This window comes from Elaeis guineensis, chromosome 13 (assembly GCF_000442705.2).
Source record: "Elaeis guineensis isolate ETL-2024a chromosome 13, EG11, whole genome shotgun sequence".
Lineage (NCBI taxonomy): Eukaryota > Viridiplantae > Streptophyta > Magnoliopsida > Arecales > Arecaceae > Elaeis > Elaeis guineensis.
This window is the reverse complement of record NC_026005.2, coordinates 1,597,130-1,615,518: the sequence shown is the minus strand read 5'-3', so window position 1 is coordinate 1,615,518 and position 18,389 is coordinate 1,597,130. Positions and strand designations below refer to the sequence as shown.

Genomic DNA, 18,389 nt, shown 5'->3' with positions numbered 1-18,389 from the left:
TTATTATTTTTATAGATTTAGAGGTTTAGCTTGACTCAGGGATTCGGTATGAGAAAGCAAACTAGAGATAGACTTTGATATTTTTTATGAATATGCAGTAGTTATCGTAATTCTGACTTATAGATTTGACCGGTAGTATGATAGTTAGTATGTTTATATGGACACTGATCTGAAAAATATATAAGCAGGATTGTTTTGAGTCTGGGCTTGAAATTGCTCTTCCCTTTTTGATTCCAAGAAGTTAGAAGATTTTTTTAGATGGGTTCTGCTTTATTGCTTCGAGGAAAAGGTTTTGACATGTCCGTGGTTGAACCATCGGTAAACTGATGTTCATATTGGAGCAGAGACCAAAAAGATCGCTTTCAAGTGCTCATCATTATATATAATAAAATTATTATTCTATACTTTCCTAATTCATATTTTTTATTTTATATTGTCACAGATTAATGGATCCACCTGTGGTCAATTCGCTGATAGTGACCCGAACAACAAATGTGTCAATATCCCGCTATGTTTAAGAATATTGGTTGAGGAAGTTGCTCCAATCCAATTTTAAAATTAAATTCAACTTCATCAATATTAGGCTTGCAACCCAACAAGATCAAGATTAGAGCAAGCATGCATGACCAGGTCGGCATGGTTTTGTTTTTAGTCATGAATTTTGAGCTAGTTGAAAGCCATTAACCAACAAGGTTAGTTCAGTTCGATGGTCATGTCCAATGCTGGATTGAAAAAAGGAAAGGTGTACTCATTATACATTTAGATGGAAAATAAATATTGACATGGAAAATGAGTAGAAGAATCAACACAAGACTACTGCTCAACGTTAATAGAACCTTCTCCTGCAAATAAATTAGTGCCCATCCTACAAATATGACTACTAGGTTATTCATAGAGTATGTAGGGGACTCCAAATATGGGCTTTCAGTTTTGTTAAAGCAGACTAGGATTGTCCAAGCCATAATGTTGGGTCCATTTTAAACCTAGTTAGTATATGGGCCAGGTTTGGTCTAGGTGGCACAGAAAAATGTATAACCAATAGCGCACCTACTCTTTCAAATAGGTCATCCTTTAACCAGACCCAACACAAGCAACTAGACAGTAGGGTTGGACTAGCTAGGCAGAGTCATGACTTAGGTTGCAAGTTTCATTAAATTCATGTCAATTAGTTTTTTTTTAGTTCTATTTTAATCTAGTGAAATTTCTTTTATTGTTTTTCCTTTTATTTTATTACAACTTGTTTCTTATATTACCATTTTAAGTTGGAAATTAAATTCACTAGAGCACATTTAAGAAACTGAGTAGATCAATCTAAGGACCATTGGGAGAACAATTTTAGAGGCAATAATTAACTCCATCATTACATTCTATCTTTTGCTTTGGCTGCCTTATTTTACCCCAAAAATTAATGACTAGAATGGTACTTAGTCCTTACAAAATTAGCATTATTAATTTTTTTAATTAAAGGAGAAGGATTAATCTCGCAAATACATCTAAGGAAAACACAACATAACACAACATATGCCATCAACATTAGAGAGAAACAACGGATGGAGGGAAGTTAGGGGTAAACAAGATATATTTGGTGACCATCGATCGTTGTAAGATTACCCAAGTTAGCCAACTAATTCTTTACATGTGACAATGGAGACAACCAACGTCACACCAGATGGAAATTGACATTTTATATTTAGCTTCTGCATGCATTATTAGGTCTGTAGGTTTGTTTTAGTAAATATTTATCTCTATTTTATTATTTATAGAATTTTATACATGTTTTAGTAAATATTATTTATCTCTATAGTTTATACATATTCACTTAATTGTATTTAGACATTCATATTTCATTGTTTCTTTTGGTAGATTCTTGTTGATAATACTCTCAAGTACATCAATATATTATTATGTACTTTAAAATATTAGTTTGTAAACCTTAGAATACCCAATTAGTTGCTTAAATTTTATTTTGGAATGAAATTCCAAGTTTAAATCTGCCCGTTTTAGTTTTATTTAAATTTTATGATTTTATGTTTAAGTGTTGCTCATTGTATTTTAGCTGTAAAGAAATAACAAACCCAACTTGATCGGTCCCAGATCGGACTCGAACTTTCAGGTTAAGTCCAAATCATACTTTCCCGACATGATCGGAATATTTGTGGGTCAAAGCCTAAAATTCTTTCCATAGAATTGATTTGGCTCGACCTGATCAAATAATTGGTTGGGTTTGGATCGAAAATCATGACTTGAATATGAAATTATGTTGGATTAGGTCAAGGACATCCTAGTTTTACTAAACCCATTTGCAGCCTAAATAGCAATTTAAGGTAATTTTATCATCCTATCCCGCGCCTAACTTGCATGCACCGAGTCTGCCACTATATCTACCAAATTTTGGCCTCAAGTCAATAACAAGCCTTCTTGTTTCATGACACTCAAACTCAAGGTTTTAACACAACAGCACTGGTTCAAAACCAAGAAAACAAAAATCCTCATCTTATTATTCTCTTTTTTAAAACAGAAGAATTTAAATTTAAAAGTAAATAAGGACTGAAAATAAATAATTCTTGATTCCAAGAAGAGAGAGGCCTTTTAATTAAACCCGCTTATCTTGGTCCCATCTCGGCCATTTCGGTGGAAACCGTAACCGAGATGATCGAGGAAGCTTGGGACAAATTTGGGAAGATCAAATATCCACGAAGATTTCTCGAGATTTTCGCAAAACCTAGTTATTCTAATCCTCCCAATATGGTAACCCGGGAAACCATTTACCATATTATCAAAAAAAATACTGCCCGAGATTACCAAAGCGTACACAAACGATATTTCGGCTTTTTCTCTCTTTTTTCGTCTTTTATATATATATTTTTTCTACCATCACGTGCACTGCACATGCTTGTTATTTGTTCCCTCCTATATCTGGTCTTCTGTTTCCCATAAGGCCAGAAGAGAAGCGTGGTGATGGAGACGAAGCGGATCCGGAGGCAGCAGCGCAACAACAACCATCTCCAGGTAGCGGTTCCACGAGCCGGAGAACGAGGAGGGGGCTTCTCAGCCCTGCCGGAGAGGAAGCCTCTTTGGGGCTCGGTGAGGCCCCCGGTGGTCTCGCCGGCTTCTTGCTGATGCTCCGCCTCTCATCTTCATCATCTACAGTCGAACACCTTCCCTGGATTGGATTTGTACTGTAGGGCTGGACGAGTTGAAGGAAGGGCAGAAAGCTTCGAAGCAACGGCAAAACACGGTATAGATTAATGTCTTCCTCCTCCTTCAAAGTTTCTCTCTGTTGTTGTGTGATTGGTTTCGTTAAAACGTTTCGTTCTTCTGTCTTCTTATTTTGTCTTGATCTTTTTGTTCTTCTTCTCTAGTCCTTTTCAATGATTTTATAGAGAACAATGTGGGACTTTTAATTCTTTTCTTCTTGTCTCCTGTTATAAGAATGATTGGAAGATAATGGATGAAGTCTTCGTCTTATTCTTTTGTTGGTTTACGTGTTCATTTGTGATTATTTGTATCTTTTTCTTCAATTAATTTTGTCGTTTGTCTTCTAATCTTTGGAGTTTTAGGGTTTTTTATTCCATGGTTTTCAGTTTGGATTTTTGTTAAGAATACTGGGATTAGAAAAGGCAAAGATTATTCTGTTGTGATTTTTTTATGATTGGATTTTTTATTCTTAGGACTTTGTTTTTTAATTTATTTTGCGATCTATGACAAATATATTCGTTAAACAAGTAATATGGCCAAACACATGTAACTCATGCAAAACAAAGGTTGCCGTTTAGACGACATACATGCAAGAAATGATATATTTGTTAATTTGACATGATTAGCCAATTAATTAATTAATCTTAATTAAGTTAGATCTTATTAGCCTTTGTGTGATAATTCAAAATTGTGACCTGAACGTATGATTACATCCATAAATAGGGAATTGTTTGGTACTAAGTCAACCTGTATTTACTTGATCACCATCTTGATCAGACCATATTAATCGGTTAGCACAAAGTAACCAAGCCAAGCTTCTAATCCCTAGGCCAAACTATTTAAGAATTAACTAGATCATTTTAGTTTTCTTTTCTTTTTTTTTTAATTATATTTTACTATACGTAGAAATTATTCAACTGTCAAATTGTGGGGCAGTTGGTTGAGAAATTATATCTTATACCATGTACCCCATGTGGCCATACACTATAACTCTTCCCTATGCATCCCAATCAGGATGTGCTCGTCATGGTGATCCATGCACAGAAAGCAGGTATGCTCATTGGTGCAGTGTGCAATCATGTTGGTGGTATAATTTTACCTATTGATCTTTCTTTTTTGTCAAAAAAAGAAATGTTGGTCTTCCTATTCTTTTTTCGACATTGAATTGCTCTCCTATTTGAGTCATTATAAAAAGCATTATAATTTTGACCTCTCCAATTCATTAAGCTAATGCCCTCTTATATGTGAAATTATCAGGTTCAGAAAATTGCTCCTTTGCATCCCCTAACAACACAAAGGCCAATTTTCTGAATGAAAATGTCACCAAGAACGATTTTCTCCAGAAAAATGTCAAGAGGACAATGATTCCAGAAAATATAACAGAGGACAACATTCACCAAAAAAATGTCACAAGGACAAACTCTTGGGGGCTTGCTGGCTGCTGGGTTTGATGAAGGATCTTGTCTGAGCAGGTACCAATCTGTTCTGTATCGCAAAGAATCACCCCACAAACCTTCTCCTTATCTATTGGAAAGGCTAAGAAAACATGAAGCTCTCCAGAAGAGATGTGGTCCAAACACCAAGCCGTACAAAAGGCCATCGACCGGTTGAAGCCCTTGGGAAGGGGAAGAAAGGAGAAGGGTTACAGCAATGAGACTACAGAATGCGGCTACTGACAGTGATGCCATTCAGCGGTTTGGGGAATAGGATAATGTCTATTACTTCAGCATTCCTTTATGCTCTTCTTACAAACAGGGTCTTACTTATTGAGAGACATTCAGCATAGGTGATCTCTTCTGCGAACCCTTTCTGATACCTCATGGCTTCTACCACAGGATTTCTCTCCGAGAAACCAGTTTAGAAGCTTAAGTAAAACTCTCCTCAGTGTTTCGGGAACATGCTGAAAATAAAGTCATGGGTAATGGCATCAATGGTTCTTCAAATGAGTCATTATCTTCTTATGTCTTCCTTAATCTAGCCAATGGTTTAGTGACTTTGACCAGCTTTTCTTCTGCCGAAGATGATCAACGACTGCTGCCGAAATCCTTTGGCTCGTGTAAGTTCCAACCAATACTTTGTGCCAGCCCTCTTCTTCATCCCCACATTTGAAGAAGAACTTGGTCGGTTATTCCCTGAGAGGATACTGTTTTCCATCATTTGGGACGTTTCTTTTCCACCCTACAAACCCCGGTGTGGGGTTTGATTACCAGGTCTTATGAATCTTATTAACCAAGGCTGATGAACGAGTGGGTTTACAGATCAGAATCTTCAATGGAAGAACCATCCACTTGAGTACTTGAATCGGATCCTTAAATGTGCACTAGAGGAAAAGCTGCTGCCCAATATCAGTCTCCATGGACCTGTGGTTTCAACTAGTACTGGTGCCAAGTCCAAAGTCGTGCTCTAACTTCTTTGGATTCTACGTACTTTGAGAAGATAAGGAGAATGTATTGGGAGCATCCAACAGCGACTGGTGAGATCATTAGTGTCTATCAGCCGAGCCATGAAAGGAGCCGAGCAGACGGGGAACACGACGCATGAGATGAAAGCATGGGCAGAGATCTATCTCTTGAGCTTGTGTGATACGTTGGTCACCTCCACTTGGTCCACATTTGGGTATGTGGCTCAAGGACTTCTGGTCTAAAGCCATTGATTACATGATACCGAGTAATCCTGATTGTCGTCTAGCCATGTCCATGGAACCTTGTTACCACTTTCCTCCCTTCTATGGTTGCAAGGCAGCAAACACCAGTGTTGACGCAGGAGCTGTACTCCGTACGTGAGGCATTGTGAGGACATGAAGAATGGCCTTAAGCTGGTCTGAACGAGCCCTACTTTCGGATGCTAGAAACCAAGATTTTTTCCCACTTTCTCAGGGTCCATGGTATTCTTAATTTTTAAATTATGATCAATATTGTGGCTACTGGAAAGTCAACTTTGCATTTGACTATTGGAAAATTGTAAAAGAAAAAAAAAAAAACTGGATATGCCATTTTTTTGAACAATGAATGATGAGAGGGATCATATTATATTTTGCAAGATTTTTTTTTTTAGCGATGAAATTTAATGATTATGAACCTTGTCACAATTTATAAGAACTAGTATTTGACATGATACAAATTTATTGGCATGTATGATAATTAGACATTGATTAACGTTTTATAAGTGCTTTAAATTTTTCATAATTCTTATGAAGCTTCTATAGATTTTTGACTCCATGTACAAGCATCACAAATCTTTTCAGGCATAACTCAAAATCATTAGAAACTTTGGTAGGAATAAGTGCTTTTCGCCCATCTAATCATTATCTAGTACTATGATTCAAGAGGTTTACACGATTAGTGTAGACCATTCGGTCCAATATAGATAAGCTGGGATAAGGTCCAAGAGTAAGATACGCCACTTTAGAAATTAAATTGTGCACCAACTTTCGAGTATTCTCATTTGTATGTGATATCAATGAGATGTTTTTGAAATAAAATTTCGAACTCCATGATGTGATGTCAACCCCTAAGATTCCATGGACATAATAATGAAGGAAAATTTTTATCATTTTGATCTCAAAAAGCAGTCAAAATAAAATTTCACCTCAAAACATACTTTGACAAGGTACATCTAAAATCTAGGAAATTAGGAGAGGTGACTCAGGATAAAGTCGAAGAAATTTTAGACTGCCTTCTTCCATAACTTCGGATTGAGACAGTCGTTTTCTAAGTAGTTTTTGGAGATTTTGTAGAGGATGATGGATATCAAATTGAAGTGGAGCATCGCTATCCACCTGCAAATAGATGGTTAGACGGAGTTTGGAAATCATCGATAGTGCACCTCCTTCAAGGCTACAATTCTAAGCATTCAAACACTAGGATGATAGCTTGCCCTAGTTCTAGTTTGTCTATAATCAAGCTATCTACGGTTCTACACATGAAGCCATATTTAAGGTATGGTTGGCTATCTAACACAAGCCCTCCATCTAGAGTTTACAGTTGGTTCTGCAACAAAGAACAACAAGAAAGAGAGACCACGGATAAGTCCAAAGGGTTTCTTGATGATATTACATGGTGCATCAGAAAGTCGAGGTACAGTTGCATCGATTAGAATAAAGGTACGAGGATCAACATGACAAGCATCATGTAAAGTGCAACTTTCACAAGGGGGACCTAGAGTTTGGCTCCAGATGAAGAAAGAAGGTGGAAGGCAAATGAATAAACTGAAGGAAATTCTGCATGGTTCAAATTAAATTTTGAAGAAGATATGGGAGAGCACCTTCCAGCTTGATCTGCCACCATGCATGAGAAGTATTTAATTAGTAATAATGCTGAGAATCTGAAATATTTTAAGCCTTCCTCGCAAGATGAAGGCCAAAGTTAGAAACCTAGCTACTAGCTAGGGATGATATATAAGTGGATCAAGAAAGACCACTAGATGAATATTGCATTGTCAGAGAAAGGTTACAGAAACCAAACCGTTGGGGGATTGAGTCCTCTTGAATTGACCAAAAGGATCTGCTTCTTTGTAAAGCCAAGTGGTTTATCTATGAGATAGGGAAGCATATATTTTTCTATCTATTGCTTGGATTCAGTAGCTTTTAGTTTCCTTGATAGGAAGCTTTGATTCAGAAGGATCACAAAACTTTATATAGACCATATTACAGAGAGGACTGCATAGGATTTAGGACTAGAGATGGTAATCGGTCGTCAACCAATATTCGCACCCACCTCACAATTAAAACCTCATAGCCGCCACACCCTGCCTCGTAAGCGCCTCAAGTCGGGTCAAATAGAGATGTAGGTCGGACCTGGTTAGACAGATAAAAAGGATTAGACTGGATTGTATCAGATATATATAAATATTATAATATAATTATAATTTGAAAGAGTGATATAGATTAACATTATACAGAGTCGGATTTGAGATAGGATATATCATTACTCATATTCGATCCAAATCCATTTTGGATTTTTTTTAGAATCCATACTCATCCCGTGTTCTAGTAGGATGTTTAGTGGGATGGCTAAAAACTTACCATCCCTATTTAAGAGTGAGACATCTGAAGCCGAATTATACAATAAACTTTTGAATACCCTAACTGTACTTTATCCAATTGAGGTAATTTTTTTTTTTTTTAATGATCATCTGTTTTTAAATCACGGGCACGTTGTATGCTAGTCCGCAATCTTTCTTGAGAGTATGAAGTTACATATGACCACTTGGTTTGGAAGCTGTGATCTCTGACTTAAAAGAGGTAGATGCCAAACAGAAACTGCCAACTACATACAGCTGATCCTCAAAAAGAGGATTTCCAAGGAGCTGCCTTCCCTTTTACTCCTTCGCTGCTTAAACAAGGATGGAGATCGAGGAGAAATAGTAAAACCCTTGGCATTCTTTGAATGCCAGCGAGAACCAACCGGACAACAAGTCCAACCATAAATGCCTCCTCTAAGGTTTGCCCTTAATTAGAAGCTACCGTTGAGGGACTCCATTTTAAAAATTTATTAATTACCGAATTTTGATGGGTCTTGTCAGGTGCTTCCCATCCCATCTAAACTCGTTTGAGTCTCTCTGATGCGAAAAAACAGAAAAAATACAGATCGTTTGGAATCCTTTGGCCTTTGAGATATGTGCTCGTTCTCTGTTCCTCTCTGTTTAATAAAAAGAGAAAATTCAGCCAGCTTGAGTCAATAGAAGAAGGAAAAAAAGATCATATGAACCCACCCCGTAGAAGAGAGAAAATGTAGTTTAATCTCCGCTGACCTGGGATCATCATTGAGTCTGATCTGGAAGGTCAGCAAATTTTTAGAATAATTTATTAGAGCGTTTCTGGATAAACTATTTAGCTACCGAATTAGCAGTCTTATTACCTAGGCTACAAACAAGACAGCAAGTTAGAGTACGTACTAAGTTAGCAAGAACGCTTCTTGATAGGCAAGCAACATTGCTTCGTGCTTTGTTTTTAATGCTTTTGGGAGCTGAGAGCCCTTCCATTGAGGAAATTTTTGCCTGCTCCCAGTGCCACGCACATGCAACTAAATAGAGATGTACAGCTTCTACAGTTCTACCCCTTAAAAAAGGATGGAAATGGAGACGTAAGAACGTGGAGGCTCTTTATATGGCTCGAAGATGATGCATGCACCGAGTAAGAAGTAAGACGACGTCAAGAAAAAGCAAGTCATAAGGATTGACCTCCCCAGCTTGTACCGCCTGAAAAGGAGATCTCCGCCTCCCAAAAGCTGACGGCGAGGACTATAACGAAGTACAAAGCCCACACGTTGAAAATATGACGAGCATTAATTATGCTCGTTCGTGATCCAATTTCGTTAATCTCTCCAGTTCAAGCTTGATCTGGAGGTCCAGTCCCACTACGGAGATTGCACCACATCAGACATCCTGTGAATGAACGGTGGAGGTGGAGGGAATGCTGCAACCTTGGGCAATACGTTGGTATTTAACAAATAAACCTCCCTGAGAGTGGACTTTAGTAACGACTTTTAACTGAATTGGTGCTATGCATCCGTACAACAGATAAAAATATATATAATTAATGTTAGATTAGAATTAGATTGATTGTATGCCGATACGGATACAGATCCAGTTAGATCAAAATTTTATAATAAAAATTTTACATCAATGATTCAAACTGTTAAATGTGATCTACTACTTCAAAATTATTTATATATAAAAAATTATATGATTTAAAATTTTTTAACTTATGCATCAAGAAATCAAAAATAGATAGCATAAATAAAATTGAATTAGATATATTTTTTGAACACTTGATGCATAGGTCAGGGATCTTCAAATCATATGATTTTTTATGTATAAGTAATTTTGAAATAGTAGACCGTATCCAATGATTTGGATCATCGATATAGAATTTTCATTGTCTGTTTTGATCTTATTGAATCTAAGCCTATATTTGGTCGGCATTATATATATATATATATATATATATATATATATATATATATATATATATATATATATTAATATATATTTTATTTTTATTTTTAAATAATTTTATTTGAGTTTAGTTATGATCCCGAAATTCTTAATAAAAAAATATAGATTTTTCAGCCAACAAAATTTGATGTGAGAACCGAATAAAAAAAGGAGGACCTTGGATGTACCAACAATTTACCTATCCTTGCTTGTTTAAAGACCCAGCCTCTCGTAATACAAAGTCTTCGTTCGTTGAGTTACGTTTAAATATCGGCCCATGCATACCTTGTGCTAAGAATACATTTTCCATGGTGCCTTTCATGAAAAAAAAAAAAAACAACTGAGGTTAATTATACTTTTGATCGTCCAAATTTTGGTTGGTTTTTTAATAAGTCCCTAAATTTCAAAAAACTTAAATTTAATATCTAATATTTTGTAATTTTTTAATATCATCTTTCTCTCTATCCCAGCTATTTTTTCTTATCCAAAGTCCCAATTGGCATTAACCAGTGATTACATGCTTGATTATATGGCGGAAACCATTTAAATAAGTGATTATGTAGCCGATTAATGATGACATGAATAACATATCTATTGCGTCCAATTCTCTATTGCGCCCATCATCGGTGAAGAGCACCTGCAAAATGAAGTCTGCACTGATCAAAATCATATCCGACGAAGATCCTTCGATGTTTAAGTCAGTAGAAAGTGGTGAACAGCAGATGAATATTCAAAAAAGCAGAGTTCAGCCCTCAAAAATTTTTACTAAATATTGTTCATTTATCTCTTTTTATAGACGAGTAGTTGGTAACCATCTGTAACAGTTAGACACGTGGATCCCACTTGTTCGGGTATTATGTGATCATGGGATGTATGGTTATATCCGTCACTGATCATGTTCTGGCTATTATACACTTTTTGCGTTGGCAATTTCTGATAAACCGACTATATGTCGGTAATCAAAATATGTCATATGTCGATCGTATGTCAGCAGTTGTGGAAGTCCGAATGACCATCGATCAGCAATTTTGATATGCCGATGGTCATTGTTTGAAATCAGTCGAGTTGTTATAATTGAAGTTTATTGATAGTTGAGGATAGCCAACTGTCAGTCAGCTAACCGATTGACAGTCGGCAGTTCGTGCTTATCAGGCCGATTAAAAGTCGGAATCGAAGAGTCAGCTGCATTGCCTTAACAGTTACCCTCCACTTCCAAATTCAAGGCAGTCTGACATGTGGATTGTCACGTGGTTTGACACATTAGACAAAAGAAGTTATCACGTATTATCTCGAGCTCCAATTCGATGGTAGATATTAATAACTTTTCGAAACACGAAGGGTCTCTTGCCATTTTGTCATTTCGATATCTGTAAAATCATCGTTGGGGTGTCACTTCGAGAAGATAGTCTGATGTTCGGCAAATCTGGACGATTTAATTCTGACTAGTCGATTTCGACCACGTGTTCAGATATCATTGGCTTTGTACCATCCACACAGATTGTGATGAGGTGGCATGATCTGAGGGTAGGTACGTCAAACTGTCCGATCAATGATCGATTTTGATATAGCCATAGGTCGAAATTTGGGAAAGCTCCGATTTGAACAACTTCATCGAGACCATTGAGGGGTCCTATATATATAAAGTCACTTTCATTTGGACTTTCTGCTTTCACACTCGTCATTTTTCTCTATAACAGAAGGTTCTGCCCCAGGTACCGAGAGCTTTCCCCGTTCGCATCATTTTCCCATTCGCGTCATTTCTTTGTTCCAGGTCGAGTTCTCATTTTTTTCTCCTAGGTTTTTCTTTTCTTTTTTTTTTCAATGGCAAATAGGGGGAAGAAAGTGAAAGCTTCATCGTCTTGAGATAGTCGGTCGGAGAATTTGATTGACGATTCTCCTTCGGATCTGGAGACAGAGGTTTTTTTCTTGTTCGGATCCAATATTGATCGGCTCTAGGAATAGTACCGTATCCTGGAGAAATTTCAACTTTTTGCTTATGATCCGGACGGTCAGGTGAACTCTCCTCCTCCAAGTCAGGTTGCATTCTATGTAGAGGACTTTCGGGCCAATCTTCGATTTTTGATTCTAGAGTTTATCTAGAATATTCTTGATTATTATTGCGTTTGTCCCGCTCAGCTGGCTCCGAATTCTATCCGACTGATTATTAGCTTTGCCTTGTTGTGTCATCTTATCCCGACCAACCCTGGTCCTTCTTTTTTTTGAGCTTTCTTTGTTCTGCACCCCCACCCAAAAATCAAAGGTTGGTGGTTTTTCAACCCGAAGAAAGATCTTTCTTTCATTTTCGATCTTCCATCATCCATTCATAGATGGAAGAATCAATTTTTTTTATTTCTTCTTCGTCTCTTTGGAGTTTTCCTTCATATTGGGGAGATCCGAGAATCGACCCCAATGAGCATAGTCAGGTTGACATCATCGATCGAAAAAATTTTCTCTGACTTAAAGATATGAAAGTTCCAGCATAACGAAAACTGATGACAGAGCAGGCTCTCTATGATGCCGGACTTAGTTCAGTAACTTATTTAGATATTGCATAATTGGTCGCTTTGTTTTTTGTTTGCTTCTAAACTTTATACTGAACTTTGTACGAAACTTTATCTTTTGATTGCAGCTATGTGGTCGATAGCACACGTCTCAGCTACCGACATCTGTCTACATGTTGCTAAGAAGAGAGCAGCGATCGACGTTGGGCCATCCCTACCGTCGAAAAGAAGTCAGGGTGACACTGAGTCGGTACCGACGATGGTGTCCGACATCCCATTGATGATAGCTCCCGGCATTGAGTCGGTTATAGTGTTGTCGGCTCTGACAATGCTTCCTCTAATTGAAGTACCATCGATCAGAGTTGAGACGGTGAGAGATGAAGATGCCGCACCAGAACTATCAGCAGCTCCATCAATCAGGGTTCGAGCCAATTCTACAGTCACAACTGAATCAGAACTATCTACTGCTGTGTAAGCTATTCCTCAAGTGGCGTAGTCTCAAGCGTAGTCGAGCACCGACTTTATGGCAGTTTCAAGCGAATGACCGTCGACTGCGGAGCGAAAAAAGGTGTCAGCTATCTCTGCCGACAATGGATCATCGGTGGGTCTCTCCACTCTTTTCGATATCCGAATCTCTGTCGGTGAGTCTACCTTGGCCAATCCATCATTGGCCAAACGACTCATCGAAGTTGCACTTCTCCCAACAGACAGGGAGAACAGGAAAGATCGGACAGTGTTCGAAATATATTCTTCTTTTTACCCAATAATACTTGGAATAAGTTTTCTTTTTATTTAACTCCTTTCTTCATTTTATTTTATTTTTTTTTGACTTATTCTTTCCTTTCAGTGGGCACACGATTTGCACGCTTTAGAGAGCGGATATCAAAAATTATTGAGCTTCGTCAGACGAGAATGGACAAGGTGGCGGTCGCCAATGTCGAGAAAGTTGCTACTGTCGAACAACTTCAAGTGATAGTTGAATGAGAGAAGATGCTCCAGGAAGAGATCTCCTGCGTGACGGCCGAACTATTGTCCTCCAAAGTCGAATTAGGGTCTGCTCAATAGAGCATCGCATCTCTTGAATCTCGGATCAAAAGCAAGAAACATTTCATTAATCGACTTTGGAGAGAGAGATGGATGCATAGAAGAGCTTGAGATGGAGTGCGGAAGAAATTGGGCCACCTTGAAGAGGTTGGCACTGGCCGATGTAGAGTCGGCCTCCACTAAGGAAGAAGCTGAATCGACGAAAGGTGCTCTGAGTCTTGCCATCGAGAATTTTAAAGAATCATAAAAATTCAAGGATAAAATTTTCGAGGGTGGATTCGCCTCTTACTGTGTCGGATACGAGGACGGCAGGAATGCAGTTGAAAAATTATATTCAAACTTGGACCTGAACAGCATCATCCCTCCTAGTTCGAGGAAAAAGGTTGCTAAGGAGACCACCGCGTCGAATGAAAGAGATGCATTAGCTGCACTAGAACTTGCTCCAACCACCAAAGTTATACCAGAGAAAGGTGAAGAAGAAGCTGACTAGTGACCAGTGTAATACTTTTTCTTTTTCTTTTTATAATCGGACAACAAGTCCAATTTTGTAATCGAACTTTGGGTCTAATTTTGTAATCTCTTTTTCAATGAATGAAAAGAAATTTTTCATGGAATCTCTTTTTACACTTGTACTGTCAATATTGTTAAATAACAGTCGGATTACCAATCATCCATTGATGAATTGAATGTCGACCAATAATCATAGTAAAATTTATCCGCTAGTCGGGTGTCAGCCGACTTGTATACTTTTTAGATATTTGATAGATGGTGTTAAGTCGAATATCTTTCGACTGATTGTAGTCTAGTCGGTATATTTTTTATTCGACCAGAGTCGAGTCAGTATAATATTTTGCTTAGCTAAAACTAAGTCGACATCAGTAGTCATTCGACTTAAGTCAGTTTTTATAATGAAAAATTGAGATATAGTCGGTAAGTCAGTTTTTACAATGAAAAATCAAGATATACTTAGTAAGTTGATTTTTACAATGAAAAATTGAGATATAATCAGTACAAACTGATCAATTATTTATCGATTTGATATTGTCGTTCGAGTTAAGTAGATTTTTACAATAAAAAATTAAGATATAGTCGATAAAAATTGATCGATTACTTATCAGTTTGATGTCATTTTTGTAGATGACTTGTAGTTGACTGAAGATTTCAAGATTCAGGATCCCAATTTTTCATTCCAAATATCATATATGTATAACTTTATTGATAGTATATCTTCAAATTATCAAAATGTCAAGTTTGAGGGATAGTTGTTCTATCTAAGATTTCTAACCAATATGCATCCGAACGAAGTGTCTCTGTTACCCTGTAGGGTCTTTCCCAATTTGGAGATAATTTTTTTTGATCCAGAGGCTTTGAAACTTCTGCTTTTCTTAGAATCAGATCTCCTGAACGAAAGATCTTCGGCTTGACTTTTGTATTATAATATCGAGCTATTTTTTGCTGATATGCTGCCATTCGAACTTGAGCTTACTGTTAAACTTTCGAAAGTAAGTTTAGGTCAGCTCTCTGACATTCAGAATTGCTCGGCTTATTATACTGTTTCACTCTTGCTGATAGCAATTTGATCTCAAGTGGAATCATCGTCCCAGTTTCATAAGCTAGGTTGAACGATAATTCTTTTGTCGGTATATGAGGAGTTGTCCGATATGTCCATAAGATCGGATATAATTCTTCCACTCAGAGGCTTTTAGTTTCATTTAGTCTGGTTCGATTTGTTACCTTCACTTCATCATTGGACTGTGGATGACCGACTGAGATGAGTTTGTGCGTAATATGAAAGTTTGCACAAAACTCTTTGAATTCTGATTGTCAAATTATCGATCGTTGTCGGTGATGATGGTATGTGATAGATCGAATCTATATATGATTAATTTTTGAATGAAGTCTACCTTCTTACTTTCGATGATTTGTGCTAGGAGTTCAGCTTCCATTCATTTCGTGAAATAATCAATGGTAACCACTATAAATTTTTTCTGATCAGATGTTGGAGGGAAAGGACCAAGTATGTTGATTTCCTATTGTATGAAGGGTCATGGTGCAATAATTGATGTCAGCTGGCTGGCCGGTTGATGTTGTATGTTAGCATACTTCTAACATAGTTCATATCTTCGGACAAGTTCAGCTGCATCTTTCTTCATGGTGGACCAATAATATCCTTATCACAAAACTTTATAAGCCAGTGATTTGCCCCTCAAGTGATTTTCATAAATTTTTTTATGAATTTCTTGGAGTATATAGTCGGTATCTGTTGGTCTCAAACACTTTAGCAAGGAAAGAGAGAATGACCTTTTATAGGATTATTCATTCATTAAAATATGCGAGGTCATCCATCGTAGTCGTTTGGCTTTTAAGAGATCTGCAGGTAGAGTTTCATCAGTCAAATACTGGATGATTGGATCCATCTAGCTTGACTCATCATTGATTTACAGTACTTCTTCGACTTTATCAATGTTCGATTGTTCGAGACATTCGATGAACGTCTGACCGAACGAGCTGAATGAAGTGGTTTTGAGTCAAAAAAGTATATCAACTCGAGCATTCTTTGCTCTTGAAATGTGAGAGATTTCAAAATATTTCAAGATCGATATAAGATCTATCACTTTCTGAAAATATTTCATCATAATAGTATCTCAGGTTTCAAACTCATCTTTAACTTATCTGATAATTAATTGTGAGTCGGTGAAGACTTTCAAGTTGTTGATGTCAAGTTCTTTGACAATCTTCAAGCCGGCTAGAAGAGCTTCATACTCGATTTGATTATTCGAGGCTTTAAAATTAAATCGAAGGGCATATTCAGTTATAATCCCTTCGAATTGGTGAGGATGAGACCAGCTCTATTGTCTTGTGTGTTGGATGCTCCATCAATATGTAGCACCCCACACTGATGTTAAGTCGTTCTCAGGAGTTTCAATTTACTTCGATTTATCATCGAGTTCATTTTCAGGATTATTGTCGGATATAGTGCACTTGACGACAAAGTCGGCTAAAATTTATGCTTTTATTGATGATCATGATTGATATTGAATATCAAACTTACTGAGTTTTATTGTGCATTTCGCCATTCAACCTGAAGTATTAGGTCGGTATAGAATTGCCTTCAACAGCTGATCTATCAAGATGACTATTGAATGTGCTTGGAAGTACAGACGAAGTCATTGTGATGATATGATCAGAGCGTAAATTATTTTTTTAATTCTTGAATATCTTATTTTAGCATTATGAAGCACCTTGTTGGTGTAAGAAATCGATCGTTGAATTCGATTTTCATCCACTTGGACGAGTACCGAAGTAACTATCTCTGTCGAAATCGCCAGATAGAGATACAAAGTTTCTCCCACTTTCGATTTTGTAAGTAATGGTGGAGATATCAAATATCTTTTTAGATCTTTGAAGGATTGTCGGCACTCATCTGAACATAAAAAATTGTTTGCTTGTTTCAAGGTCTTGAAGAAGGATAAACATCTTTCTGTCGATTTTGAGATGATCCGACTGAGTGCGGCAATCCTTCTATTAAATTATTGTATCTCTTTCTTGGAGCTTGGATGCTTCATATTGATGATAGTTTTTATTTTCTCAGGATTAACTTCAATTCCTCATTGTGACATAAAAAATTTGAAAAATTTTTCAGAAGTTACTCCGAATGCATACTTCATCGGATTCAATTTTATTTGATGTCATCAAAGTATGTCGAAGATTTCTTTTAAGTTTCGAACATGATCAGAAGTTTGGAGGCTTTTCACCAGTATGTCATCAATGTAGACTTGTATGTTACGTCTAATTTATGCATTAAACAGTTTGGTGACCAGCCATTGATAAGTAGCTCTTGTATTCTTTAAACTGAATGGCATTACTTTATAACAGTAGATGCCTTTATCAGTTTGAAGGCAGTGATCACTATCGTAGGCGGTCAAGAATAAAAACAAACTCAAACTATATAGATAGGGTGAGTCGGGATCATTTTCACGATGGTCTAGGACGATTCTCTTTTTTTTTTAAGAAGAAATAAAAAAGAATTGATTATAGAAGGATAAAATAGCAAGAATTCAATTAAAAATATGAATTAATTTATGAAAAAAAATAATTTAAAGAAATAATCCAAAAATTTTGAATCCACTATGCAAATTAGATTTATTTTCTTCTTTTTTTTTTATGTTGCAATATTAATTCTTGTAATTAAGGTATTAGTATAGCTTATCTCTCAGGGGTACGGACTGCATCAGTAGATCACAGCTCATCCTATTGAGTATAAACTATTTAAATTCAATTACAAGATTTAAGATTTAAACTCATATACTACGATCTATCTCTCCAAAGTGAGTACTACATCCAGAGATCACGGTACGTCAATAGAGGGTATAGGTCATGTAGGTTGGATCAATACCTCAAAAAAAAAATAAAAAGATATGAAATAAAAGCATAATTTTATTGCATAAAAATTAAATACAAGAAAAAAAATAAAAACTCATTTACAGGCTTCATCGTATTCCTGGATTGAAGAGATTTAGCCACGCATCAAGCTCTTTAGCTCCATAATCTCCCAATATTTGATCCCTAAAGCTCATTGATTTTTTTCTATTTTTTTTATTTTTTTTCTAATTTTTTTCTCCTCTTAAGACTTATTTCTGGACCTCCTATTTATAGATAAATTTTTTATATTTTTTTGATAGAAAAAAGAGTCCTAAAACCCTTAGAAAA

General features: G+C 36.6%; 1 pseudogene; it reads left to right on the top strand.

Moving 5' to 3' along the window:
* LOC140853302 (galactoside 2-alpha-L-fucosyltransferase-like) overlaps positions 1-18,389 on the top strand; it is a 42,576-nt pseudogene that overhangs the window by 5,439 nt on the left and 18,748 nt on the right.